This window comes from Ambystoma mexicanum, chromosome 3p, assembly GCF_040938575.1.
Source record: "Ambystoma mexicanum isolate Mex_15411 chromosome 3p, UKY_AmexF1_1, whole genome shotgun sequence".
NCBI classification, from domain to species: Eukaryota; Metazoa; Chordata; class Amphibia; order Caudata; family Ambystomatidae; genus Ambystoma; species Ambystoma mexicanum.
The window spans coordinates 120,489,106-120,512,640 of record NC_090925.1 but is presented as its reverse complement, the minus strand read 5'-3'; the positions used below and the strand labels follow the sequence as shown (position 1 = coordinate 120,512,640).

At 46.0% G+C, this 23,535-nt stretch overlaps 1 long non-coding RNA gene across 1 annotated transcript in view; it reads left to right on the top strand.

The window, feature by feature from the left end:
* The first annotated feature begins 458 nt into the window (after window positions 1-458).
* Window positions 459-23,535, top strand: part of LOC138580149 (uncharacterized) — a 127,571-nt gene continuing 104,494 nt past the window's right edge. Inside the window, exon 1 of the long non-coding RNA XR_011304183.1 lies at window positions 459-592. This is a non-coding gene — a long non-coding RNA (uncharacterized lncRNA). The remainder of the gene's footprint in view (window positions 593-23,535) is intronic.

Sequence of the window (23,535 nt, the reverse complement as noted above, 5' to 3'; positions counted from 1 at the left end):
GCAATATGGGATAGGGAGTCAGGATTCCAGTTATCTATGCTCATGGGTGTGAGCACACTGGGCTCCAGGTATGGGTCTTTTGCCGGCTTGTCCTGTTCCGCTCTTAAAGCCAAACTAAACCACATGACTCGGCTCTATCCATGAATCCTCTGGCTCCCCCAACACTAATCTCATCCCCCCCATGGGCTACTACCCCTTTGCACTGCGCATTGGAAAGCTTTGCAAAGAGTGTTGTGAATGTTTTTTTTGTTTTTGTTTACATTTGCAGCTTATAAAACCTGAATATGTTCTTAAATGTCTACGTTTTATCCCTCACCTTTGATGTCCTTGCGGTCTGCTCTTGACGAATAACCATCTTTGTTCATCGTAGCCCTCCCCCCGCCACAGCACAGGAGCTGAGGGAGCTGGACGCCCACAGGCCGTGGGCTTGTGGCTTCCTCTTTCCTGTACAGGCAGCACCCAGCTAGCCTGCCTGCACGCCCATCTAACATTCTAAGATCAGGCTCCATATTAAAAGGTTCTAGGGCAATGGAGGATGAGGAGGGGTACACAGCTCTGCGGCTCAAGGGGAGGAAGAAACCACAGGATAAAGGTGAAAGTCAACAGGATGTTTAGATTAATTCTTTATTCTTTGTAACTTTCCTTTCTCCAGTAGAATATGTGTATACCCTGTGTCGTACAGTGTCAGTGAAGATGATGAAGCATGGTTCTGCATTGCTCTAGTCTGTTCATAAAGGCCTTTCGCATGCACACTTTCATAACTTGGAGGCTGCTCAGTCACTCACAGCTTCTTATTAAGGTTACTTTGCAGAGATGTTTGTATCGTGGGTTATGCGACTCCCTTGTAACAGGTATCGGGTAATAAAATCGCGGCAAAAATGCTGTGGTTTGACCCGGTAAAGGTGTACCCCATTATACCATTTAAGGGGAGCGGGGGTGTCCCCTGCATCCTTTACATGATTGTGGCGGCAAAACCACAGCATTTGTGCCGCGATATTTTGTATTCACAGCCATTTTTGCATCGATTTTAAGACATGGAACCTTATAACAATGGTAACTTTCACGTGCAGTGGAATGCTGGCCCATCTTCCTATAGGGTACATATATACAGAGATTTGGCGGTATGTGGTAACAGTGATGGTCCATATGATTTCGAGTCTAGCAAACTCAGTAATTATTCCCCACTTCCGGAGCCACACTGGAAATCCATTGGGGACATGCAGCATTGACACATTGGTAATACCGCCAAGATTACAAACTCCACACAAATACAAGCACTTTTTATGGGGTTCAATAGCAACACCACATAGTTAGGCAGAGCCGTAGAACAGGCATGATCTCCAAATACCAGTGGTCGAAGTGAGCGGGAGCGGTTGGGAGCGGTGCTCCTACACTTTTTTAAATTACCTTGTACAGCTCCTATACTTTTATTTTAAAAAGAAACTGTTCCGGAATGATTTTGTATTAAAATAAAAGTGTAGGAAAAGTTGAAACCTTCACTTTCAGTGCAGTTCAATGAACGGTCCCTTAAACAGCAGGTGCAAGTGTTTGGGGGGTGTATTCTGTGTGGAAGGGGTAGTGGCAATGGGGTTTGTGGGGAGCAGAGGCAGGCCAGCAGGGAACATAGTTCCGCTACTTCTTTTCGTACACTTCGACCACTGCCAAATACCCATGTTTTACTGCTACCGCTACTGCCAAACTCATAATGAGGAGCTACATCAATTAATATATATGTGCCGCTGCATTGGAGAAATGCTCTTTTAGGGTGAATATTTACAGAAGTTACTTCTCCACTTAGGCTGTGGAGAGATGTTCTTATCAAGGGATCAGTAACAGGAATTACTTCCACAAAGGGTGAACCGCTTGTGCCGGGGAATGATGTTCTCACCACTGGACTGTTTAAAGGAATTTCTTGGACACAGATGGACTCGTTCAGACAATGGAAAAATGTTTTATTAAGCACATTTTTACAGGAATTATTTACATAAAGAGGGATGTGCTAGGGCTTTGTAAATGTCTTCTTATCATAGGGTACATGCTAGCATTGTGCAGAGATTTATTTATCATTGAAATGATTACAGGACGACCAATCCACAAAATGTTGCAAGCTGGCACAATGCATCGATGTTTGTTATGTAATTGCCATTAGTATAGTGCCTATTGCATTGGTATGGTCTCAAAGCCCTGTAGGTGAACGCCCTTGAAGGACCGAAATCCAAGGTATGGGAAATTCATCAGATGAGTTTAAATGCGTGCATGCATTTGGCCAGTACGAAGGAGGGCAGGGGTGGCCAAGTCCCTGTTAGCTACCCATATCGAGCTGGCATGTGGATAGGTGCTATTATGTCATCAGGAGAATATGCGAGTGGAGGAGACTCTGTTTGTGACCAGCTAGGCATAATGTTTGGCGTGGGGTATAGCCGCATTTTGATGGCAGAGGTGTTGTGCGTATGATATCAGCTGCATGCATGTGGGTGGCTTTGTCTTCGGCTATCTTCCATTAGCATGACGTGTGATACGTACCCGTGTGTTCTGGATTGTATCTTGGTTTTGTAGGTGTGGTGTGGATTCTGTCCTGTGGTCTGCTGGAGTTTATTTTCTCAGTTTCTGTAAACTGCATGGAGGGTTCATGCTTACCTGGAAGGAGTTTAACTTACCCCAAAGAGGAAGCAGGGGCTAGTTAGGATGCATGGGGTAATAGCCAGGAATTGAGGGCCCTGCGGAATGCAAGGGGGTCCTCTATGCAGCGGGAACTAAGGTGAATAAAGTTCCAGATAGCAGGGGCACGGATGGAGAAGAAGGACCCCCCTAATCTTAATGATTTCAAGAGAGCGATCACAAGGAGGAGTGCAGTGCTGGAGCGCAGGTTTCTGTTGGGTTGGGAACGGGTGAATTTCTGTTGAAGGTATTCTGGGCATGTCTTGTGCAGGGCACGGTGGGTGATGCACATAGCTTCAAAATTGACCGTTGCCCGACAGGGAGCCAGTGGAGGACACAGAGTGCGGGTGATATGTGCTCTCTGGGGCCCAGTACTAGGAGGAGCCTAGCTGTGTTGTCTTGGAGCCATTGGAGTTTTCTGAGTTAATATGCGGGGGCGCCGAGGTCAAGGGAATTGGCGTAGTCTAGGCGGGAGAGGACGATGGCCATGATTGCAGAGGCTTGGTGGGGGCATGAGAGGTAAGGAAAGATGCATCTGAGAATGCAGAGGTATAGAGAGGAAGATACAGTGTGAATGTGGTGAGAGAGTGTCAGATCAGTGTCCATGGTGTATCCTAGGTTCTTCACTGAGTTGGATGTAGTGGGTGGGGGTGCCTAGGGAGAATGGCCAATGGGTGAGTTGGGGGAAAAGGGCCATCTTCCCGCAGATCATGATTTCTGTTTTTCCCGGGTTGAGCAGGAGGCGGTTGGCCATCATCTAGTGGTCAATGGCTGTGAGGCAGGAAGCAAGATCGAGGTGGGGGAGGGAGGCGGACTTGGGGATCTTAAAGATGATCTGGCTGTCATCAGCGTAGTTGTAGCAGGTAAAGTTATGTGAGTGAATAAGGGTGGGGAGGGGGCTCAAGTAGAGGTTGAAGAGTCGGGTAGATAGGGAGGCACCCTGAGGGATCCCGCTGGTGACAGGGTGGGGGGCCAGGGAAAGGGGAGGGAGGTGGGTGATTTGTGATCTGTTGGCAAGCAAAGAGGGAATCCACCTTAGTGCTGAGTCCCTTATGCAGAGCGAGTGGAGTCTGTCAGTGAGGATCCTGTAGTTGATGATTTCAAAGGCCGGCAAGAGTTTGAGGAGAAGTGCGGCACAGCCCTCTGTGTCTGCTGTGATTCTGAGGTCATCCCAGATGGAGACTTGGGACGATTCAGTTCCACAGAGTGGTTTGTAGCCGGACTGGGCAGGGTCAAGGAGGTGGTTGGATTCGGAGAAGAGGCAGAGCTGGGAGTAGGCAGTTCGGTTGGTAACTTTGGCTAAGAAGCAGGTGTTGGAAATAAGTTTGTAGTGAGCTGGAAGGAGGGGGTCACAGTACGGTTTTTGGAGGAGAGGTTTGATGTGTGAAGTCTTGAGCGCTGCTGAGAATAAGGCTGAGGTGAGGGAGGAGGTAATGATGGATCCCTTTGTGCGGCCTGCACAGGCTGAGGAAAATATTTATTTGAAGAGGGCATGGATTATTCAGGGATCCCAAGGGGCGGCTGACAGCAAGTAGCTTTAGGAATTCAGGTCCAGAGATGGAAGAGAAAGAGTCGAAGATAGAGCAGGTGAGGCGAGGGCTGGGGGGGTCTAGCGGTGGTGCTGGTGGTTGGGGAGGGAGTGCTGCTATTTTTGCGCCGATGCTGCAGTTTCTTTCTACCGAAATGTTGTCGAAGTGATCTGAGAGGGCATCACAGAGTGCTTTGGAGATGTCAGAGGGGTGGCAGTGCAGAGGGGGACTTTTGAGATGATTTTGTGGAGTTCCTTGGTGCTGTTGCGCATTTTGGAGATTCTGTAGTAGGATTGTTTGGCCTTCCAGATTTCTGTCTATTAGGGGGAGAAGGGTTGGCCGTCCATCTGCGTGCTGGAGTGTGGTTGGGTGTTTTTGAGGGTTTTAAGATAGGGGGTAAACCATATAGGTGAAGAGCCTAGTCTGTGGGATGCTGATCTGGAGGGGGTGAGAGGTTCGGGAGCACTGGAGAGCCATTGGTCAAAATGGCAGATGGAGTGTAGATAGCCATCGACTGGCAGATAGGGGAGGGATGAAAGTAGGGAATCTGCCAAGTCTGAGGATACTATGGGCCTCATTACACGGAAGGCGGTAATGGTTAACGGCCACCGTTAATGGTAACGGTGACCGTTAACCATTACCGCCTTACTACGAGGTCCCTTAGCGGGTTGGTGCTTTAACGCCTGCTTTTTGCAGGCGTTAAAAACCAACCCGCTAAGGGACCTTGGTGCTAATTACGGCACCGCAAAATTGCGGTGCCGTAATTAGCTCCTTCCCCATTCCCATTATGCCCTATGGGGCAAAAATGGGAATGGGGAAGGGCAATGGTGGAAGGGGGAATTACCGCCCCACCAACCTTGGAATAGGGCGGTAATTCCCCTTTCCACCAAGGCGGTGCCGGTAATTTACCAGCATGGTCCAGGGTGCTAATAGCACCCTGTATTACCGCCTTCCGTGTAATGAGGCCCTATGACTTTGTTCCACAGCTGGAATACTGGTCCAGTATTAGTCACGTGAGGAGGAGTGATAGCAGTTGAAAGCGAGAAGAGAATGGCTGCGTGGTCTGTCCATACGAGTGGTCGGGGGAACGTAGAGGTAAGGTCGGAGGAGCTGCAAATTACATCTAGGGTATGTCCAGCAGTGTGTGTGACACCTGATACCAGTTGGGGCATGTTGAGGGCTTCCAAGATGTTGAGGATAGGTCATGGCTTGGGGTTTTGGCGTTATGAGGGAGGTGATTTGGTGGTGAGATGACCAGGATGGCTGCTAGAGAGTCATTTAGAGTGTTAGCAAAGTCTCTGTTATAGCCAGGTGGTCTTTAGATCAGTAGGAAGCTGTGGCTAATAGAGGGGTTGATAAGGAATGTTACTATTGGTAGGGATGGAAGGGGAGGGGGCCCCCTAGTGGATGCCCCTCGGGGGGATGCATTGTGGATAGGGGGGAGGGAGGGTGGAGTGAGGGGAAGGAAGGGTGGAAGAGGAGTGATTTATAGAAAAGGGCAAGGTGTCTATGTTGTTAACGTGAGAGGCGGAAGCTCTTGGCGTTCTTGGAGTGTGTGGAAAGAGTGCTCGTGATGTGCAGTCCTAGGGGTGAGATGTAAATGTTAATGTGGTGTGCCGCCAACGATCTCTGCCTTAATACCAGTAAGAAGGACTCTCCTCATCGGCACACCTGCACCCTCCTTTCCTGATCTTGAGTAATGAAGGGGAGTGGCATGATCTTTATCACCCCTACCCCAGAGCCTTCCCCCCACCCCCAGGGGATTGTCCAGGAAACCCCCATCCCCTCCAGCAGGGGCTGTGGTAGGAGGAGTGGTAGGTAATAGCATATACTTGTCACTGTACATCAGCAAAGAGAGTAAGCACCAACCCCGTGCAATGGGCGACTACTCTCTTTCATCGGCATAAGAGAGGCTAACTAATGTCACATATTTTTATTGATAGTCCACTGCTCACACCTTCTAGAAACCCTTGGTGTGTATTAAAGACATTTACCATATATAACACATCAATATATAATGCATTTCAATAGATGTCTCACACTTAATGCTCATGTTTAAATCTCTTGTGCACCCTCTTCTCAAGAAACCCTCAGCCAACTGTTCCTACTCGGCTAACTATCGTCCGATCTTCAAACTCTTGAAAAAGCTGGCCATCTCCCAGCTTAATGTTCACACTGAATCTGTTGGTTGTCTTCATGACCATCAGTCTGGCTTCAGAGCAGCCAGAAGCACGGAACCTGCCCTCCTGAACATCCGTGAATACCTGCTCTCTAACCTGGATGTGAACCTCCCCTCTGTCCTCATCTTACTCAATCTCTCTTCTGCCCTTGATACGGTCAACCATGCCATCCTGCTCAACCGGCTCTGTGATAACTTAGGTATCACTGATCAGGCCCTGGCCTGGCTGACCTCTTTCCTCTCGGACCGACCCTCCCAGGTCCAACTTGGGTCCTTCCTCTCCTCTATCTCACTGTCTTCTTGTAGCGTTCCCCAGGGGTCTAACCTCTCGCCCTGGCTGTTCAACCAATACCTGGCACCTCTCGCCCATGGCATTGCCGCTCTCTGCTCCAACTTTCAGTGCTAGGCGGATAACACTCAGCTCGTTTTCAGGCTCCCCTCTGCCACCTCTTCTTCTTCTCTCATCTCCGACTGTCTCTCTGCTGTCCAGGAGTGGTGCGCCACCAATGATCTCTCCCTAAATGCCAGTAAGACAGAGATTCTCCTCATCGGCACACATGCACCCTCCTTTCCTGTCACTCTCTGGTCGGCCTCCCTTGGCCTTCTTCCTGATCTCACCTGTGAGGCTAAAAACCTCTGGGTCATCTTCGACTCCATACTCTCCTTTTCTTCTCACATCTCTGACGTCTCTAAGAAGCCAAACTACCAACTGCACCTCCTCCAAGGTATTCTTCCTTTCCCCTTTCCTCACCTTCCCTCAGAAGCTCACTGTCTCCAGAGCTCTGGTTTTCTCTAGGCTGGACTACTGCAACAGCCTCTTTCTAAATCTGCCTACTTCTACTCTCTGTCCTCTGCAACTCATCCAGAACAGGACTGCGAGACTTGTTCTTGGCCTCAAGCCCAGGGATTGTGTTAGGCAAGATTGTATGCAGTACCCTGTGGGAGACTGCACCAGCCTTGGCCTTGTGGCAATAGTTAACCCAACCTTTGGTATAACTACACACATTGGTAGCGTATCAGAGCAGCCAGGCTTATCTCAAGAGGGATCAATGTGAGCAGTAACGTTGTAACACAGAGTTTCACAATAGCAGTTATTCAAATAAACTCTTAGACTCAAGGTTTCTTGATTAAACAATTATTAATTTATTTAAACAGTTAATTGAATAAGCCTTTTTCAGAAGGGAGCAATATAAAGCAACACAAAAATATACTTCAAAAATACACACTCTGATTCTCTATCAGTTGATATCCATTAGGGATGGCACACAGACACTTCCTACACCCTTATGTGACTTTAATAGCTGGAACACTGTGGACATTGATTTATCACTGGTACATATAGAAGAATACTGAGTTTGTCAAAAGGCAAGAGTTATAGAAAAAACAATGGTCAACACTTATTCTTAAAACTGTTAAGTACTTTTGAACCCCCAATGCACAGTAGAGTTAACCCTTTCCCAGCTACACAAGTTATGGAATGTGTGACTTTGTTGAGGGACAGATTAACACACAGAGTGAGAGGTTTAGAAGAGTCTATCAGGACACCAGGACCGCCAATGTTAGTTGAGCAGAGTCAAGGGGACTGGAGATCTTCGTTGTAGTTAAGTAAAAGTCTTGCACAATGTTTTTGGAAATGTTTGTCGAAATAGAAGTGCAGAAGGGCCACAAGCTGTTCAGGTTTGTGAGGGGCAAAACTGCAAGCAGCTCGGCCACGGCAGTCGAGACAAGTCTCAATTGAGAACAAGTAAGACTACGCAACAAGAGGTAAGCAACCTCTTAATTCACAGTACCTTTGGTTAGAAGAAAACTGGGTCTAGCTGCACTTCGGTTCCTGCGGAGGTCTGCAGATCCTTTGTTCCTGGGCTTCAGTCATGGAGACAAGAAGGAGGACGTCGGGGACTCCTGCACTCGAAATGGAAAGTCAGCGGCAGCAATGAACAAACTTCAATTCAGCTGCACTTAGCGGTTTCAGCTCCTCGCGTCTCTCGCGAATAGCACCACTGTGGTTCCTGGCTGTCGAGATGGGCTTTCCTTGCTTCTGGGTTCCAGCACTCTGTTGAGGTGGCTCAGGCTCCGTCAGTCCTGCATCCTGGAAGTCCGGAGGATCTTCCTGGAGCTCTTAGCCAACTTAAAGACACTCACTCGATTCTGGTGTTCCTCTCCCTGGCGATCGGTTCCTGCAGCAGCATAGGAAGTAAAGCCATCTCCGAGAGGATGTCCAGATGAACCCGTCTCGTGGTCGATTGGTCCCACCAACCCAAGGGGAGAAGTTGTCCTTTGCAGGGCTCCTCTAGTCAAAACGAAAAGGGAGTTTCAGCACAGCAGCAGGGTTTCACCGGGCAAACCAATGGTCCAGGAGTTGCAGCAGGCGTCTTCTTCAAGTTCTTCTTTGGATTCCTTCGTTCCAGTGGTCGACTCTGCCTTCCAAGCCAAAAGCCTTGCCTTTTATGCAGGTTTCTCCCATTCATTTCAGCCTAGCTGTCAATCACACAGCAGGGTGGCTGTCCTCCAAGGACAGCCAGCTGGCCAATCACCCAAGAGTGCATTCCTGTCTCCTAGGAGATTAAGCACAGGGAGTTACGGGCACCTCCCTCGCGTCCTGCCCCTGCCAGACACACTGGCATCAGAGGTGGGCTTCAGCAGTGAACCCCGCCAAAGACAAAATGAACAAAGGGACCAAACATGGTTTGGCGCGCAGAGTAAATCCCAAGAAGGACCTTGAACACAAGAAATGGCAAAAAACGAAGACCGGGGACATTTTGACTAAATGGGCACCCATGGGTGCGTTACTGGGGCTGCAATTGCAGCCTGCGGTAAAAACACACAACTGTAGTAAAAAGTAAACCACTGCCACCAGCCTTTCATTGTAGAAAGGGTAACATAAAAAATGTTACACAAGAAACTAGACAAAGGAGATACTAAGTAACCCCTCCAGCACCCTATGGTAGTGTGTGCTGGGTCTAGAAATTTCCAAATGTAAGTAAAGATAATTTCACTTCACTGCTCTTAGAAACAGTAATTTAACCAAGAGAAGGTATTTAAACCTTTGGGAAATCTGGAAGACTTCCCTGTGGCACTGCACTGAAGGTGCTGTGTGACACAATGTAAAAAGATGATGCCTATGGAGTTTGTCATACTCCAAAACCAAAAGAAACACAGTGATCAGATTAAAGAAAAATACATGAGAGAGTGGGGAAAAAGGTCTCACTCTCTCCAGGTAAGAAATTAAAAGTCCTCAAGTCCAGCAATATTGCTGGGGGTCTCTAAGGTAGAAGGGAATTAGCACATTTCTGAGGATTCTTCCTAACAGATATCTCGACAGCACTGAAATCTCTGCATTGGCTCCCACGGGCTGCAAGGATTAAATTCAAAACCCCCTGCATTGTCCACAAGGCCTTCTGGGGCCTGAGTCCTCAATACCTCCAACTCTCTCTTCGTAAATACCTTCCTACTTGAGCTGTTCGCTCCTCCACCTCCAACTTCGTCAGGGTCAGTCGCTTCTCCAAGCAACGAGTTGGTGGTAGATCTCTTTCCTCGGCTGGGGCCTCCCTCTGGAACAGCCTCCCTGCCTCTCTGAAACTTGAGGAAAACCATCACTGGTTCCGGAAGCACCTCAAGACCATCCTCTTTGCTTCTGCCTTCTCTCTTCCTCTCCCCTGCTGATTTCCGGTCTGATACTGCACTGGTCCCCAGGCTACCCTCTGATTTCGGGCCCAGGTCCCTGCCCGCCCAGTTGCACGCCTGCACTGCCTCCCGGCAACCCTTGCACTAGGGTCTGTATCCCTACAGTCCCCATACCTGCGCTATTGGACACCTGCTGTCTGCACTTACCCTTGCACCTGCCACCTGCCGGCCGCACTTCTTGTTATTGTTTGTTCCCATGTACAGCACTGCGCCTCCCCTTTCCCCTGCCATTTTTCCCCTCCCACCTCCCCAGCAGTTACTCTATCTCAATGTCACTTGGCCTAGTAAGATTGTTATCTCTGCCCTCCCTCTGTTCCCCTTCCCTTGCCTCGTCGCGCCTTGAAACACTTATGGTATTACATATCATATCATATCATATTAAATACTTCTGGCCAAACAATCAGTAATGAACACTCAGTGAATGCCTCTTACACTCTCATGTAAAAAAGTAAATCTTTTAATTATGAGAAATAACTCTTAAAGAAACATTTCTACTATGAGTGTCACTACACGCAACACACTTAAAATGCAAAATGTCACCAATAAAAAGGCTGAAAACATTGTCAATACCTCTGCCTCTATTCAAGACTAAGACTGATCAACCTGCTCCAAGATATCATAGTTATGGTAAAAACCAACTACCTGCCTCACCAGGTCGTGCTAGGCGATCTCAAAAATCATGATAGGCAACTTTCATAGAAGCACCTGCCTCTATCAATGCCTCAATACCTTTCTCAATGTGATATCAATGAAGGGTAAAAAGCCTCTCATACTCACTAACTGTAGATGGTAAGGAGATGAGGGCTGGATGCCTGGATGCTGGTTCACACAATCCAAGAAAAATGCAAAATAATATCAGAAATGATCAATAAAAATCACCATGGTCTTCATCAAAAAGCATACAAAATAGGAAGAAATGTGTTATGATCTGTCCCTCGAGCCTTCCACCCTTGGAACCTGGAAGGCTCGGGAGCGGGATTCCATGACAGTTGCAGCGATTGGAGGCATCTCCGTTGAGTCCTCACAGGCCCGCAAATTAAAGAAATATTAACCCACTTACCTGTGTGTGAGCCATCTCTTCAGTGGCGACGAGGAGAGCGCGGGCCTGTGGGGGACCCCCACCCAAACCTGTGAAACAGAGGCTGCAGAAGCACTGACAAAAGGACCGAAGAGGGCAGACCTCGCCAGATGCGCATCTGGCGGCGCACAGAAGGTGCAATCAGTTCACGTCAGCAGGTGAGGGGTGGGGGGATGGGGCTAAGCACCTGGCAAAGAGGCAGTGCCCAGCATCGCCGGCCCAAGAGATTTGGGAAACAAAGTAGTATGTCGCTTGCGTGCTAAAGAAAAGCACCCGCGAGCGTCATACTGCGCTGAATTAGGAAGGCTGCTATTGCAACCAGCCCCAACAATTGAAGCCAGTATCAGGCTAAACAAAAAGACCTGGAACACTGCAACCATTCTGTAGACACAGACACAGAGCAGAGTCAGCAGTTTGAAGCAAATCACACCACGGAATGCATAAAGAAGCTGTGAGAAAGAACACTAAGGAGAACCTCTAGATCAGGGCAAAGTGCTGAAGGAGTCTCAAACAATAAAATATAACAAGTTGACAAAGGAGAGCCCAAACAAGCACCAATATGGAAGCTGCTAGCATGGCACCACCCCACCTTTCTTACCTGAACCAGGCACGTCAGCAATTAGGTGGGACAGGTGGAAAAGACTTTTTGACACTTATCTGTTAGCGATAGCAGGTGACAAATTTGCGACCAGCAGAAAGCAAGCTGTTCTCCTGCATAACCTGGGTGCAGAAGGGCAGAGTGTGTACGACGGCCTCCCAGAGCCTGAAGAGGCAGGTCAGGGTGACACCGATGAATATACCATCACCTTTGAACGACACACATTTTTTCAGAGAGCACAAGAACCGCAGGAACCGGTAGAATGCTTTGTCACACATGAACACTGAGTCACACATGTGATTTTGGCATGCTAACCAACTCTTTGATAAGAGATCAATTATTACAATGTTCTAACAATAGTAGAGTCCAAGAAAAACTATTGTCGATAGACTTGTCGTTGGAACAGGCAGTAGAAGTTGCGAGAGGTATGGAGCAGACTTCCCTATATATGAGGAGCATGAGAAGTGAAAAACAAGGAAACGAGGTTGCGGCGTTAAAAAACAACAGAAGAACAAATGAAGGCAGACATGTTAAATGCTACAGATGTGGCAGCAATCGACATCCATCTTCCAATATATTCTGTCCAGCGAGGAACGTGAATTGCATTAAATGCAAAAGGAGAGGCCATTTCTCAAGAGTTTGCTGTGAGTCATCTTTAATTGAACCAATTGAAACAGGAGGGAGAAGGACAGAGCAAGAGGAAAGTCCAGTGAACCAGTCAATGACACAGGCTAAACATGTACTGGAAGTTGGTGACATGTCTGGTAAAGGAAGAGGGCCGACAGATGTGTTTCTAATAAACGGCAAGGTGGTGACCATAAAGATGCTCTCCATGGACAATAATGTCACAAAAGACATACGGGGAGTGTGTAGAAGGAGAGGTTGAAGACTTACTAAAACATGATATAGAACCTTAAGCCTATGGAAATGTGAAGCTCGATCTGCTGGGGAAATTTTCGGCAGTCATCAAATATAAGGGCAGATGCTGAGTAGCAGAGATATATGTGACCAAAGAAGGGTTGTAGCTGTTGGGCTGGAATGAACAGAGCAATTTAGGCATTTGCTTCCAAGCAAGCCCACCAGTACCAATTACCATAGCAGAGATTGGTGATGAATGGGAAAAATAATTTCCAGAGGTATTCTCAGAAGAGTTAGGAACATTGAATGGATTCGAACATTGTAACAGACTCAAGAAGGAGGCGGTGCCGAAAGTACATAGAGTGAGAATGGTCCCACAACAACTTAAAAACAAGATGAGAGGAACTGCAGACGCTACTTCAAAAGGGGATAATTGAGAGGATTGAAAGTTCTGAATTGTAGCAAAGCCAAATGGTAACATCAGACTCTGTGTGGATCTAAGAGACTTAAATAAGAACATTTTGGTAGATCGCCTCCCACTACCCGTCATATCAGAAGCATTATCGACCCTGAGCAATGCAAAGGGGTTTTCAGTTATAGATCTGTCCTCGGCATATCACCAGGTACCTCTTTCAGAGGAGTGTCAACATCTCAAGGCCTTTGTGACGACAGAAGGGACATTCAAGTACTGTAGAATGCCATTTGGTTTAGCCTCAGCGGCAGCCATATTCCAAGGGGTCATGGAAAAGGTGTTAGAGGGGGTACCAAACATTATTGTATTTCAAGATGACATTCTGATTTATGCTGAGTCGAGTAACAAACATGATAATTTATTGAAGTTGGTCTTGAATAAGTTGAAAGTCACAGGGTTGACGGTACAAAGAAGAAAGTGCAAGATTGCGGTGGATAGCGTGGAGTATAAAGGTCACAAGGTGTCGGGAAATGGCATCAGCCCAAAACTGAGTCTGGTAGAAGCCATTGAGAAAGCCCCAATCCCACTGACAAGGATCAACTGAGATCGTTTTTGGGTTTGGCTGAATACTACCACAAGTTTGTGAGGAACTTTGCTGTTATTTCCACACCCCTAAGGTCCTTACTCAAGAAAGGAGTCAAGTTTGAGTGGTCAAAGGATTGTGAGGAGGCAATACAGAAAATAAAAGAAGACATAGTGAAAGCACCTTCAATAGCGATATTTTCATCAGAAGATAAGTGTGTTTTGTCCGTGGATGCCAGTATTTTGGGGTTGGGAGCAATTCTCACACCGTATGACAATAACACGATAGAAAGAGTAATAGTGTTTGCATCAAGGACTCTGAAGGGTGCTGAAAAGAATTACTCAGTCATCAAGAGAGAGGCTTTGGCGATGTATTGGGCAATATGTAATTTCAAGTTTTTCTTGTGGGGCAGGAAATTCATTGTGAGATCGGACCACAAGCCATTGGCCCAAATGTTTGAAAGTGGAAACTGGGATACAGGGTCGCCCAGGATTAGCAGATGGTGCCTAGGTTTACAAGCATATGATTTCAAAGTGTGTTATTTACCGGAGAAGTACAATATTGTTGCAGATTACCTGTCAAGAATGCCTGCAATAGGAGGAGAGGAAGTGTGTGATGAGTGGAAAAAGGAAAATATAATTGCGGAAGTTGAATTGGGATGTGTTGGCCAGGTGGAGTGGGAGTAGTGTGAGCAATTGGATGAGGACACTAAGATCATCAGAGAATGGACAGTATCGGGATGGCCCAACAAAGAGTTGTTAGCGAAGAACTTTGAGGTTTGGTGCGAAGTTAAGGATGAGTTGAGTATCATTGATGAGAGGCTCAGAAGAGGAATGTGCATTGTACATTAGAGAAGATTAGAGATCGGCTAGTGGAAATAGCTCATCAAGGTCATTTAGGGGAAGATGAGACATAGTTTTTGGTGGCCAGGCATGGACAAGGTAGCTGAAAACTTTGTCAAGAATTGTGGCCCATGTGGTTTGAGTGACAAGAACAAGGTTGTACTATTGTACAACCTAGTTCTTGTCACTCAAACCACTCCCCTCATTCCCAACTTTGTACCTGATCAACCCTGGAAGAAAGTAGCAATTGACATAATGGGACCCATAATGGGGTAAGGTGAGGGGTTAACATTCTTGTTTGTGTTGGTGGGTTTTCACACTAAATGAGTGGAGTGGAGTGCTGCCAGAGAGGTGACGGCAAGGGAGTTAGTGTCATTTTTGTTGAAGGTTTTTTTGAGAGAAGTCTTTCCCTCAGAAATTGAGTCTGATAACAGTGTTCAGTTCTGTTCGGAATTAATGAAAAAGTTTCTCAAAAGTTATGCCATTAAACATACACGCACAGCCTTATATCATCCAAGGGCGAATGGGTTGGTGGAAAGGACCAACGGATTTATAAAAGGGGATATCCAGTTGCAGTACGTTCAGGATTGCCGTGGAAATAAGTTTTAGATCACATGATGTGGAGCTATCTAACCACACCCCATTCTGTAACAAAGGTATCACCGTTTATATCATTAAAAGGGAGAGAACCCGGTACAAAATTATGCCCGGGGTGCATAGGTTTGGCAAGTTCAGTAGTAGTGGACAGGAAAGGCATAATGAATTATGTAAGACAAAGTCAAAGTATGTGCAAAGAAACATTTGACAAGAAGAAGGGTGTGAAGGATCTGGAATGGAGTGTGGGAGAGTGGGTCCTTATTCAAAACCCCAGATTCACCCATAAATGTATGGAACATAAATGTATTGGCCCCAAGAGAATCTCTGCAGTGAGGAAGGGTGTGGTCATAGTAGAAGGTGGTGAGGTGTGGTCAATGGGCAGATTGGCAAACATTGAGAATGGTTGTAGTGGAGTGTCAGGGGAGGCTGAGTTGGATGATGGGGTGTTGTTGTCTAAGAGCGTGAGGCGTGAACCCAAGTGGTTGCCGAATTTTGTATGTGAATAGCGGGGTACCTTAAGGAAGGACAGGTTGACTTCATGTTGATTTTCTTCATGGACTTCTGATCATCCACAACAGTGTTTATTCTGTTGTACAGTGTTTATTCTGTTGTATTTTCTTTTTTGTTTTCAAAGTTTCACAAGTTCACATTGTTGAGTATACTCAGCCCTGTTGTTGTTCTTATGTACTGTACTGTGAGGGGGAAGATATGTTATGATCTGTCTCCCGAGCTTTCCACCCTTGGAACCTGGAAGGCTCGGGAGTGGGTATTCCATGACGGTTGCAGCGATTGGACGCAGCTCCGTTGAGTTCTCACAGGCCCGCAAATTAACAAAATATTAACCCACTTACCCGTGTGTGAGCCATCTCTTCAAAATGCTTCAAAAAGAGTTTATTTTGGATTAACCATGGTGAAAACATCAGCCATTCAGATTTGAGGTTGTGAGATGTTTTGACTTGGGTTTAAATGTAGAACATATTCCTCATCCAGCTCAATCAAAATCAAAAGTTCTGCTTAAAAGTCAATTGACAGAGTCCTCTGTGGACTCAAAATATCTCGGCAAAGCCAGAAATTCCATTTAGTGACTTCCATATTCAGCCAGGATAATGGTCTCTGCTTCTCCTTCCTCCAGCCCTTCTTCTGCCTCTTTATCTTATTTCCAGCTCTACCGCTGAACAAATGCAGGCGGTGCTTAAAGCCTGTCTTATTTATACTATTTAAGATCCCCCAGTTAACGCTTGCAACAACCAAAAGCTGTCTAAACAAATGGGAGGGCAGAGTCTTGCTCCGTAGCAGTGGTATCAGCGAACAGCATCTAACTTGTTAAACTATCCAAGGTCTGCTTAGCTAATCCCTATCTGTCAGCAGCTTAAAGCTGTTGAGGGAGGTTTGCAGTCTTCCTGTGGTTTTGACGTGCCTTCACATTGCTATCTCTTGTTTACTATTAATTGGAACACTTGGCGCTCGTCCCAGTAAAGCATACAGACCAGTGAACGGCTTTGTTTATATAAAAATGATATAGTATTCCAACTTGAAGGCCACTGGCGCTAGTCCCAGAATCTCACTCAGAACACTGCTTTAATATAATTTAACTTTGTTAAAGCAGATCTTGTGGCTCACCTTTTACTAAATATGAGAGCTTTGCATTTGTATCGAGGCTGGTTCTATGACTCAAACATGCCTGGCCTAGAGAAGTAAGAGTGAGAGAAGGAAATGCAGGAGTGGAGTCAGGCGAAGGTAAAGGGGCAGGAGAAGGTGCTGGGTGGAGGCTGTGTTCGCAGAGAGGGGTTGTTAGTGGTAGGAGGTGGTGAGGAGGGAGGGGTGTGAGGTCAGAGGGGACACCCAGATTCTGATTTCCAGTGGCGTATTGAGACGGTGGAGGTGGTGTAGGGAAAGGGGAGTTGAAGAGAGATTTTGCTGGGTTGGGAGGAATGGGGATGTAGTAATAGAGTGAGGGGTGCAGCCACGTATCTGTGAGGGAGATAAGGTGAGGTGTGCAGGGTTGAAATGGTCTGGGTATTGCGGGTTCTGAGTGTGAGGGTTTTATTGGGTGCCAATGGCATGTGTGTGAGGGTCAGTGGGTCAGTCGAAGAGGTGTTGGTGAGGGAAGCCATAGCAGCACTTAGGGAGGTAAAGACTGAGGTGTGATGGGGTCAGGTGGGCTCTGACATAGGGGGTCAGTGTGGCGAGGTTAGGAGGAGGGTCAGTGAGGGAGGCAGAGAAAGGTTTCTGAAGGGAGGAGATCTCCCCCCGAGGGCTGGATGTGAGGAGGGAGGGACGGGGGAGGAAAGCATGGGAAGAGCGAGTGGCTGTGTTTCTGGAGCGCCAACATGCCCCTCTGATCTGGGAGTTAGTTGGCATGATGGTTAGTCTGTTGCATCTGCTCTGGTGGCTAGAGTGTATTGATGTCGGGCCTGCCTCACTATCAGAGTACTCAAAGGGAGGTTGTTGGGGGGCAGAGATCTAAGGAGCAAGTGGGTGTTAGGACTGATTTTCTATACCCTGGTTGCTTGTAAAGGGTTCACAATAAGGTCACAGAATGGGAATCACATGTTACACTTGGACAGGATGTATACATATACAGTTATTATTTATTGGCCAAAAACACACTATGGAAAATTACTACTAGCAAGTAGAGTTATCACACAAGACTCAAACAATAGCTACATATATACAGTCACTAATTACAGAGCATAATACATATCAGAAACTCCTGCAAAGGAAACGTTAGATTGGTACTATGCACTCAAGGTCCACAGATATGATCCCTAACTAATAATTGTCCAGCCCTAAGTTGTCTGGGCCTTTTGCCCAATAGTTCAGGTAAAAGTTCCACAGAATCTTTGATGCAGGAAAAAACGCAGGTAAGGTCTCAGGGGTCCAGTGAAGGGTTCTTATGGTTAGGGTACGAGTTAAACTAACTATCAAAAGTAGCCCCAGATATCTTGCACAAGCAAGCAATGGCAAAGCAAAAATTGTTAGTATAAAGGTTTATTATAAGTCCATTGACATATTATGGGAGTATTGTGGTCGGTCAGAAGCTCTGTAACTTACCCCAAGTCAGTGCTTAATTTGTAAAAAAATAAGTGCCAAGGCCCAAAAATTCTTGGCTCACTAATGCCAGCGCCCGGCTCAGTGCTAGATCGGCCCACCACGAGCCCATCACACTGCTGCTGCTCCATGTCGCATCTTTGGCGCTGCAGCAACTGCTGTCATGGGATAGTGGGAAGGAGCACTCATATCTATCTTTGTTTATTACACAACTTCTTTTATTTCATGTCTTAAATCACTGAAAGTACCGCGGGGTTGCTAGATTTTTCAGTTTGGAATTATTTTGCATTCTGGGAGTTATAGTTTACCATTAAAGCCACAATCATATTCTTTTGGCTTAACATGTTGCTATACGTATTTACATGCTGTCATGTGGCTTTACTGTGCAATTTGTATTTTTTGTAAGTAAACTCTATAAGACATTATTACTCTACAGTGTAGTCCTTCAAATACAACTATTTGAGCCAATCTTTGTGATCCTAGTCAGACCGCTTCTCCCCTCGACATCCCCCCACCATCCTGGCCATCTCACACTAGCCCATCTCCAGCCCTGCCAGCTCTCCAGTCTGCTCACCTCTTTCTATGGACATGACCCCTGAACCTGTTTAATCCATCCGGCAGCCAATACACTTGCAGGCTCTAGAAGTTGAATATTAAGTGTGTTTTTTTTTTTAAATCTAAACACTCAGCGTTGAATATAAATTAGCAACTGGAAGATCGGTCACAATACACATTAAGCGAGAGGCCAGGCATAAAAGGGGCTGGCAGTGCATGGCCAGCTGTTATAAGGAATCAAATGTCCCTTGCCTTACATAAAAGGAATATTGCAAGCCACATTTAAAAAATATCAGGTTACATGTATCTGTGACCAAACAAGGTGTATCCACATTATGCCAAGGAGCCAATGAGTAGTTCCCATGTATGCCCTCGTGATGAAGTGTGCAAACAATGACATCTAAAGCTACCAGCATGTATGTACTCTCGGCTTTAGTACACATTGTTTTGAAAAAAGTTCACACCAGACAAGCACCACCACAGTAAATGATGACCAAAGAAAGTGTTAGTTATTAGTGATGGCCAATGATTCCATGTATCTGTATTCATCTAAACATTTTTCGAGGCGTCACATTAAATATTCTGAAACATGCTCTAGATGAAAGTTGCACAAAAAGTAAAATTTTCAAAACACATACAAGTTAAGATGCACACACAAACCCGTTGCTCGCAAACGTTGTCAGGCAGTTAAAGTGTGCCATAAACTGAGAAAGGCTCATCTGTCCTTACCATCAAAAGCCTTGGGAAAAATAAAGCTGTCCTTTGGATGCTGGGCTTATTTTACGAACTTGAAAGCGAAGTGTTCCTTCTCTAGGTGGCAGTGGCAGGAAGCTTTTGGGCGGGCTGATGAAAGGATTGTAACACGAACTGGGTGCAAAACTATTTATTTTCCAGATCAACTGTTCTTTTAAGGAGTAATTATCATTCTGTGATGCAGACCAGGGCTCAGCTTTCAGCTGATAGGAGCTCTCAGGGGGTTTCCTGTTTACAAAGCCAGACATCAACATTGAGGTGCTGTCTGTGCGTTTGTGCCCTCGGCTGCTTCCCTTTTACGAGGCGAGAAAAGTAAACAGGCCCAACAGTGCCTTTAACATTCACTGATGCACTGGTGAAAGTGCACTCTCAAGATGTGAGCATGTTGCTGTGTGGCTATGATAAATGTCTCTGAGTCAGAATATCCCTGCTGAAGAGAACTGCCGAGAACAGGGCGCGCATTCCATTCCATTAGTCTTAATGCCTGGTGCTGCTTTTGCTCGGCACTCGTCTTTACTGCTGTTTACTGATTACTGTGCGAAGGCCCATTCCCGCGATATCAAGGAACACAAAGAAACACAAGGCACCGCGCTATTTCAAATGACTGTGAGGACCAGAAACAAGGCCTTAGCTATTGGAACATTTAGGGCAGGGCTGTTCACTCGCAGTTTATGCGACCCTCCCCCACCCACAACAATGACTAATCCCCCACACTAACGTGAGATGGGGGTTTAGATTCTATTAAAGACAAGGAGGCGATTATTATGCATTACAATCTTTACTCTGAAACCACAGCAGCAAAGAAAAAACTTTTACAAACAAAAAAGTTTCAACAACAGAACTAGATACAGTTCAATGTCAATGCATGGGGAACTCCCCAAACCATCATGGAGGATAGGTCATACCCTGCAGGGGACCAATGAGCAGGGACCCACCTTTATATATGTCCATTACTCTAACCCCAACCCCTCTTTCTGCAGCTGACTTGCACCAGACGCCCAATGGAACGGTTGAACTGTGTAGCGCAGAGAAAAAGGATCCAGCGAAACCGGAGATCTCAACCTTTCCGCAGCCTGAAGCAATGAAGAAGTTCTTCTGGATAGGACTTCTCACCCGAAATCACGCACTCCAGAACTTGTAACTGCGATCCACACTCCTGAGCAGAACCTCAACTCGTACCTGTAAGAACAACAAGCAAGAAGGGTGGGTGGTTGGGAAGAACAACAAACCAAAGAATGTTCTCACTTGAACCACCTGTGTACATGCGTATCACAATTGTCATATCATATCATATCCAGGGTGGGTGGGAGGGATAATAATCGCCTCCTTGTCTTTAATAGAATCTAAACCCCCATCTCACGTTAGTGTGGGGGATTAGTCATTCTATGACAAGACAGGAGGCTCATATTATGCAAGTTCAAAGCCCTTGCATCTCATTAGTACGTACAAAATGATCCAATATAATAGATAATATAATAAAATAATAGGAAAGGAAACATTTTTTTAAATGCTTTCATTAAATCAATCTGTTGACCAATCAGAGAATTGCCCAAGACTAGGTTGCCCGAAAAGCTGTCTTATAAGGCAAAGGCAAAGTCAAATCCACTGCAAGAAAAACAGGAAATGTGCCAATTCCAGCGTTCCTTACAGGCCACCAAAACCAACTGGTTAAAAGAGGGGAAAACATTGAACAAAGTTTTCCTATACTAATAGGTTAGGACAAAACCATCTGAAATAAACACCTATGTTGTTCGATCAAATATTCAAAACACTTAAATTCGTACCATTTTTGGGGACCTAGAAAGCAAACCAATGAAAACAAACACCTAGCTCTCCTGGAGATAAAGAAAAGTACCCCATAGGGGTGAAAGTCTTATAGGTTCCATCCCATGCATTAAAGGAAGATATCGCATTAGAAACAGGGCATGTCACAGAACTACACTGGGGAACCAAGAGGGAAAGACAAATCTTCAAAAGGGTAAAATGGGAGTAAAAAATCATTTTTATAAATTTTGTAATAGGACAATCCATCCTGAGCGGAGCTGAAAAGCAATAGAATTAATCTACAATTGTCTTCAGACATATGTGTATACTAAGGAGGGAAGTCTTCTGGAGGCAGAAGCAGAATGGAAGAGAGGGCCCCACCTGAGAAGCTAAACCCGTCAAACCGCCAACACGGAGACCCTCAGACCTCCCGAACTCTTGAAGAAGGACTCTGCTACCATGACAAAAGGCAGATATTATAAACCTGATCCTTAAGAGGCCAAACTTGGCAAGAAGAAAAAATGTATCCGACATCCAATCACTACCATTATAGTGATATCTAAACTCCTTTGTAGGTATGCCGGTGCTTGAACCTTGATCCCTCCTCCCTGGTGATAAATCCCCTAGCGGATCAAAAGTAACCGAAGGAGGACACCAAATTTCCAAAATCTTAGCAAGACTCTAAACTGCAAAGAACTGATCACTAAACGGTTAAACTGAAGGTGTACACCAGAAGAGGTCCAACCTATATTTCAGCCAATTTGCAGATCTTTGAAGCTCACAGCACCCTGAGCTGGCACCTTACTGCAAACAAACTCTTGTGAAAACCCCAAAGGTCCACCTGCCATGCAGGTGACTATGATAATCAAGTCATCAACCAAATATATATCCCAGCACTCTGGTAATCGTAGCGGCAGACACCGTCTGAAAGTTAATGTATAGACTCTGGAACGCATCGTGATAGAGGGTCATAACGTGGATGGGGGATAGTATCACTCCCAGACCCCTCTATCCCACCAAGGGATATTGAGCCTTCCCAAAAGAGGAGAAACCTCTCCCACTTATCCAAAGGAAAAACCTTGCAATCCAGAAAGAAAACTACCCTGAGGACCACATTAAAGCCCCGCTTTACACCGTTAAGAGAAATAAATACCCACTAGCGCCTCTAACCAATCCCCTGACTGTGAACAGACTCCGGTTAACTTATTGAAATACCAGAGATTAGCACAAAGGAAAGTAACAGACGGGAGGGAAATGCTCAGTGCGAGTCTGCACTGGTCACCCGCCAGAACTCCTGTAAAAAGGAAAAAACGGAAACCATTGGATACTCCCAGAGGTGTAATATTATGATGCAATCTCCCCCAAGGATGGCAGGAAGGGGAATGAGGGGGAAAGAACTCTGGATAATTATCAATGCCCCGTAAATGCAAGGTTGAGAAGAAATCTGGGACCACTGTCCCCTCAAACCCTGAGGTCTGAGACACTGTATTCATGTGAGGCTGACTGGCCACTAAGGGAATCAGGGGAAGGAAAAACTAAGCACATTGTCCATAGCAAAACAGTACTTATACAGTACTACGAACCCTCAGGTATATGAGTGGTGCTTATCACTACTATGAACGTTGTGTGGTGTGAGGTGTTCACTTATCGATCTCAGCAGGATAAAAGACTGATGTAGACCTTTCCAAAATTAGGAACCTGTATCAGAAGGGTCAGCACGGATTTGAAAACAGCACTCTAAAGAGGTTAAGCAACGCTCATGAGGGTACAGAAGCCTGCGTGTACTCCTCGAGCAGAGGAGAAGTTGCAACACACTGTTAGACGGTTAGCTGAACCATAGGCCAAGCTTTGGGAGGAAAAACATGAGGCAGGTGCCAGAAAGTTATTATTTGGCAGCTCGTCTAACTGATACCATCAAGTGTTTCCAAACACTCCATCCAAGTAAAACATGGTTGCTCAACTTGTCATGTAAAAAACTGAACGGTTACCCTCGAGCTGACCCTGTCTCCACCAGAAACCAAAAGAATAAGGAATGTCCAATGGGACAAAAGTAGGGGAGAACAAACGTCCCCACTAAAGTGAGCCTTAAGCCCTACAGACCTCAATAGAGGCATAACGCATCATCTTTATTCTTCCTCATGTTGAGAGAAAATACTGTAGCTTAATCAGCACGGGTATTGGGTGGAGCAATTGAGGTTGGGAATCAAAACCTAAGGAAAGGACTGAGTTGTCCTGAAACTAACTAAGGTAAAGGGTGACAGAATTTTTAACTAAAAGACGAATGATAACACCAGAGAGATGGTTAGAGAGGAAGGTACAACCCCATATGGGTCTGTTTACAACCACTTCCACAGTCTTTTCTTTAAAGCACTTAATAAATAAAGAATATATAAT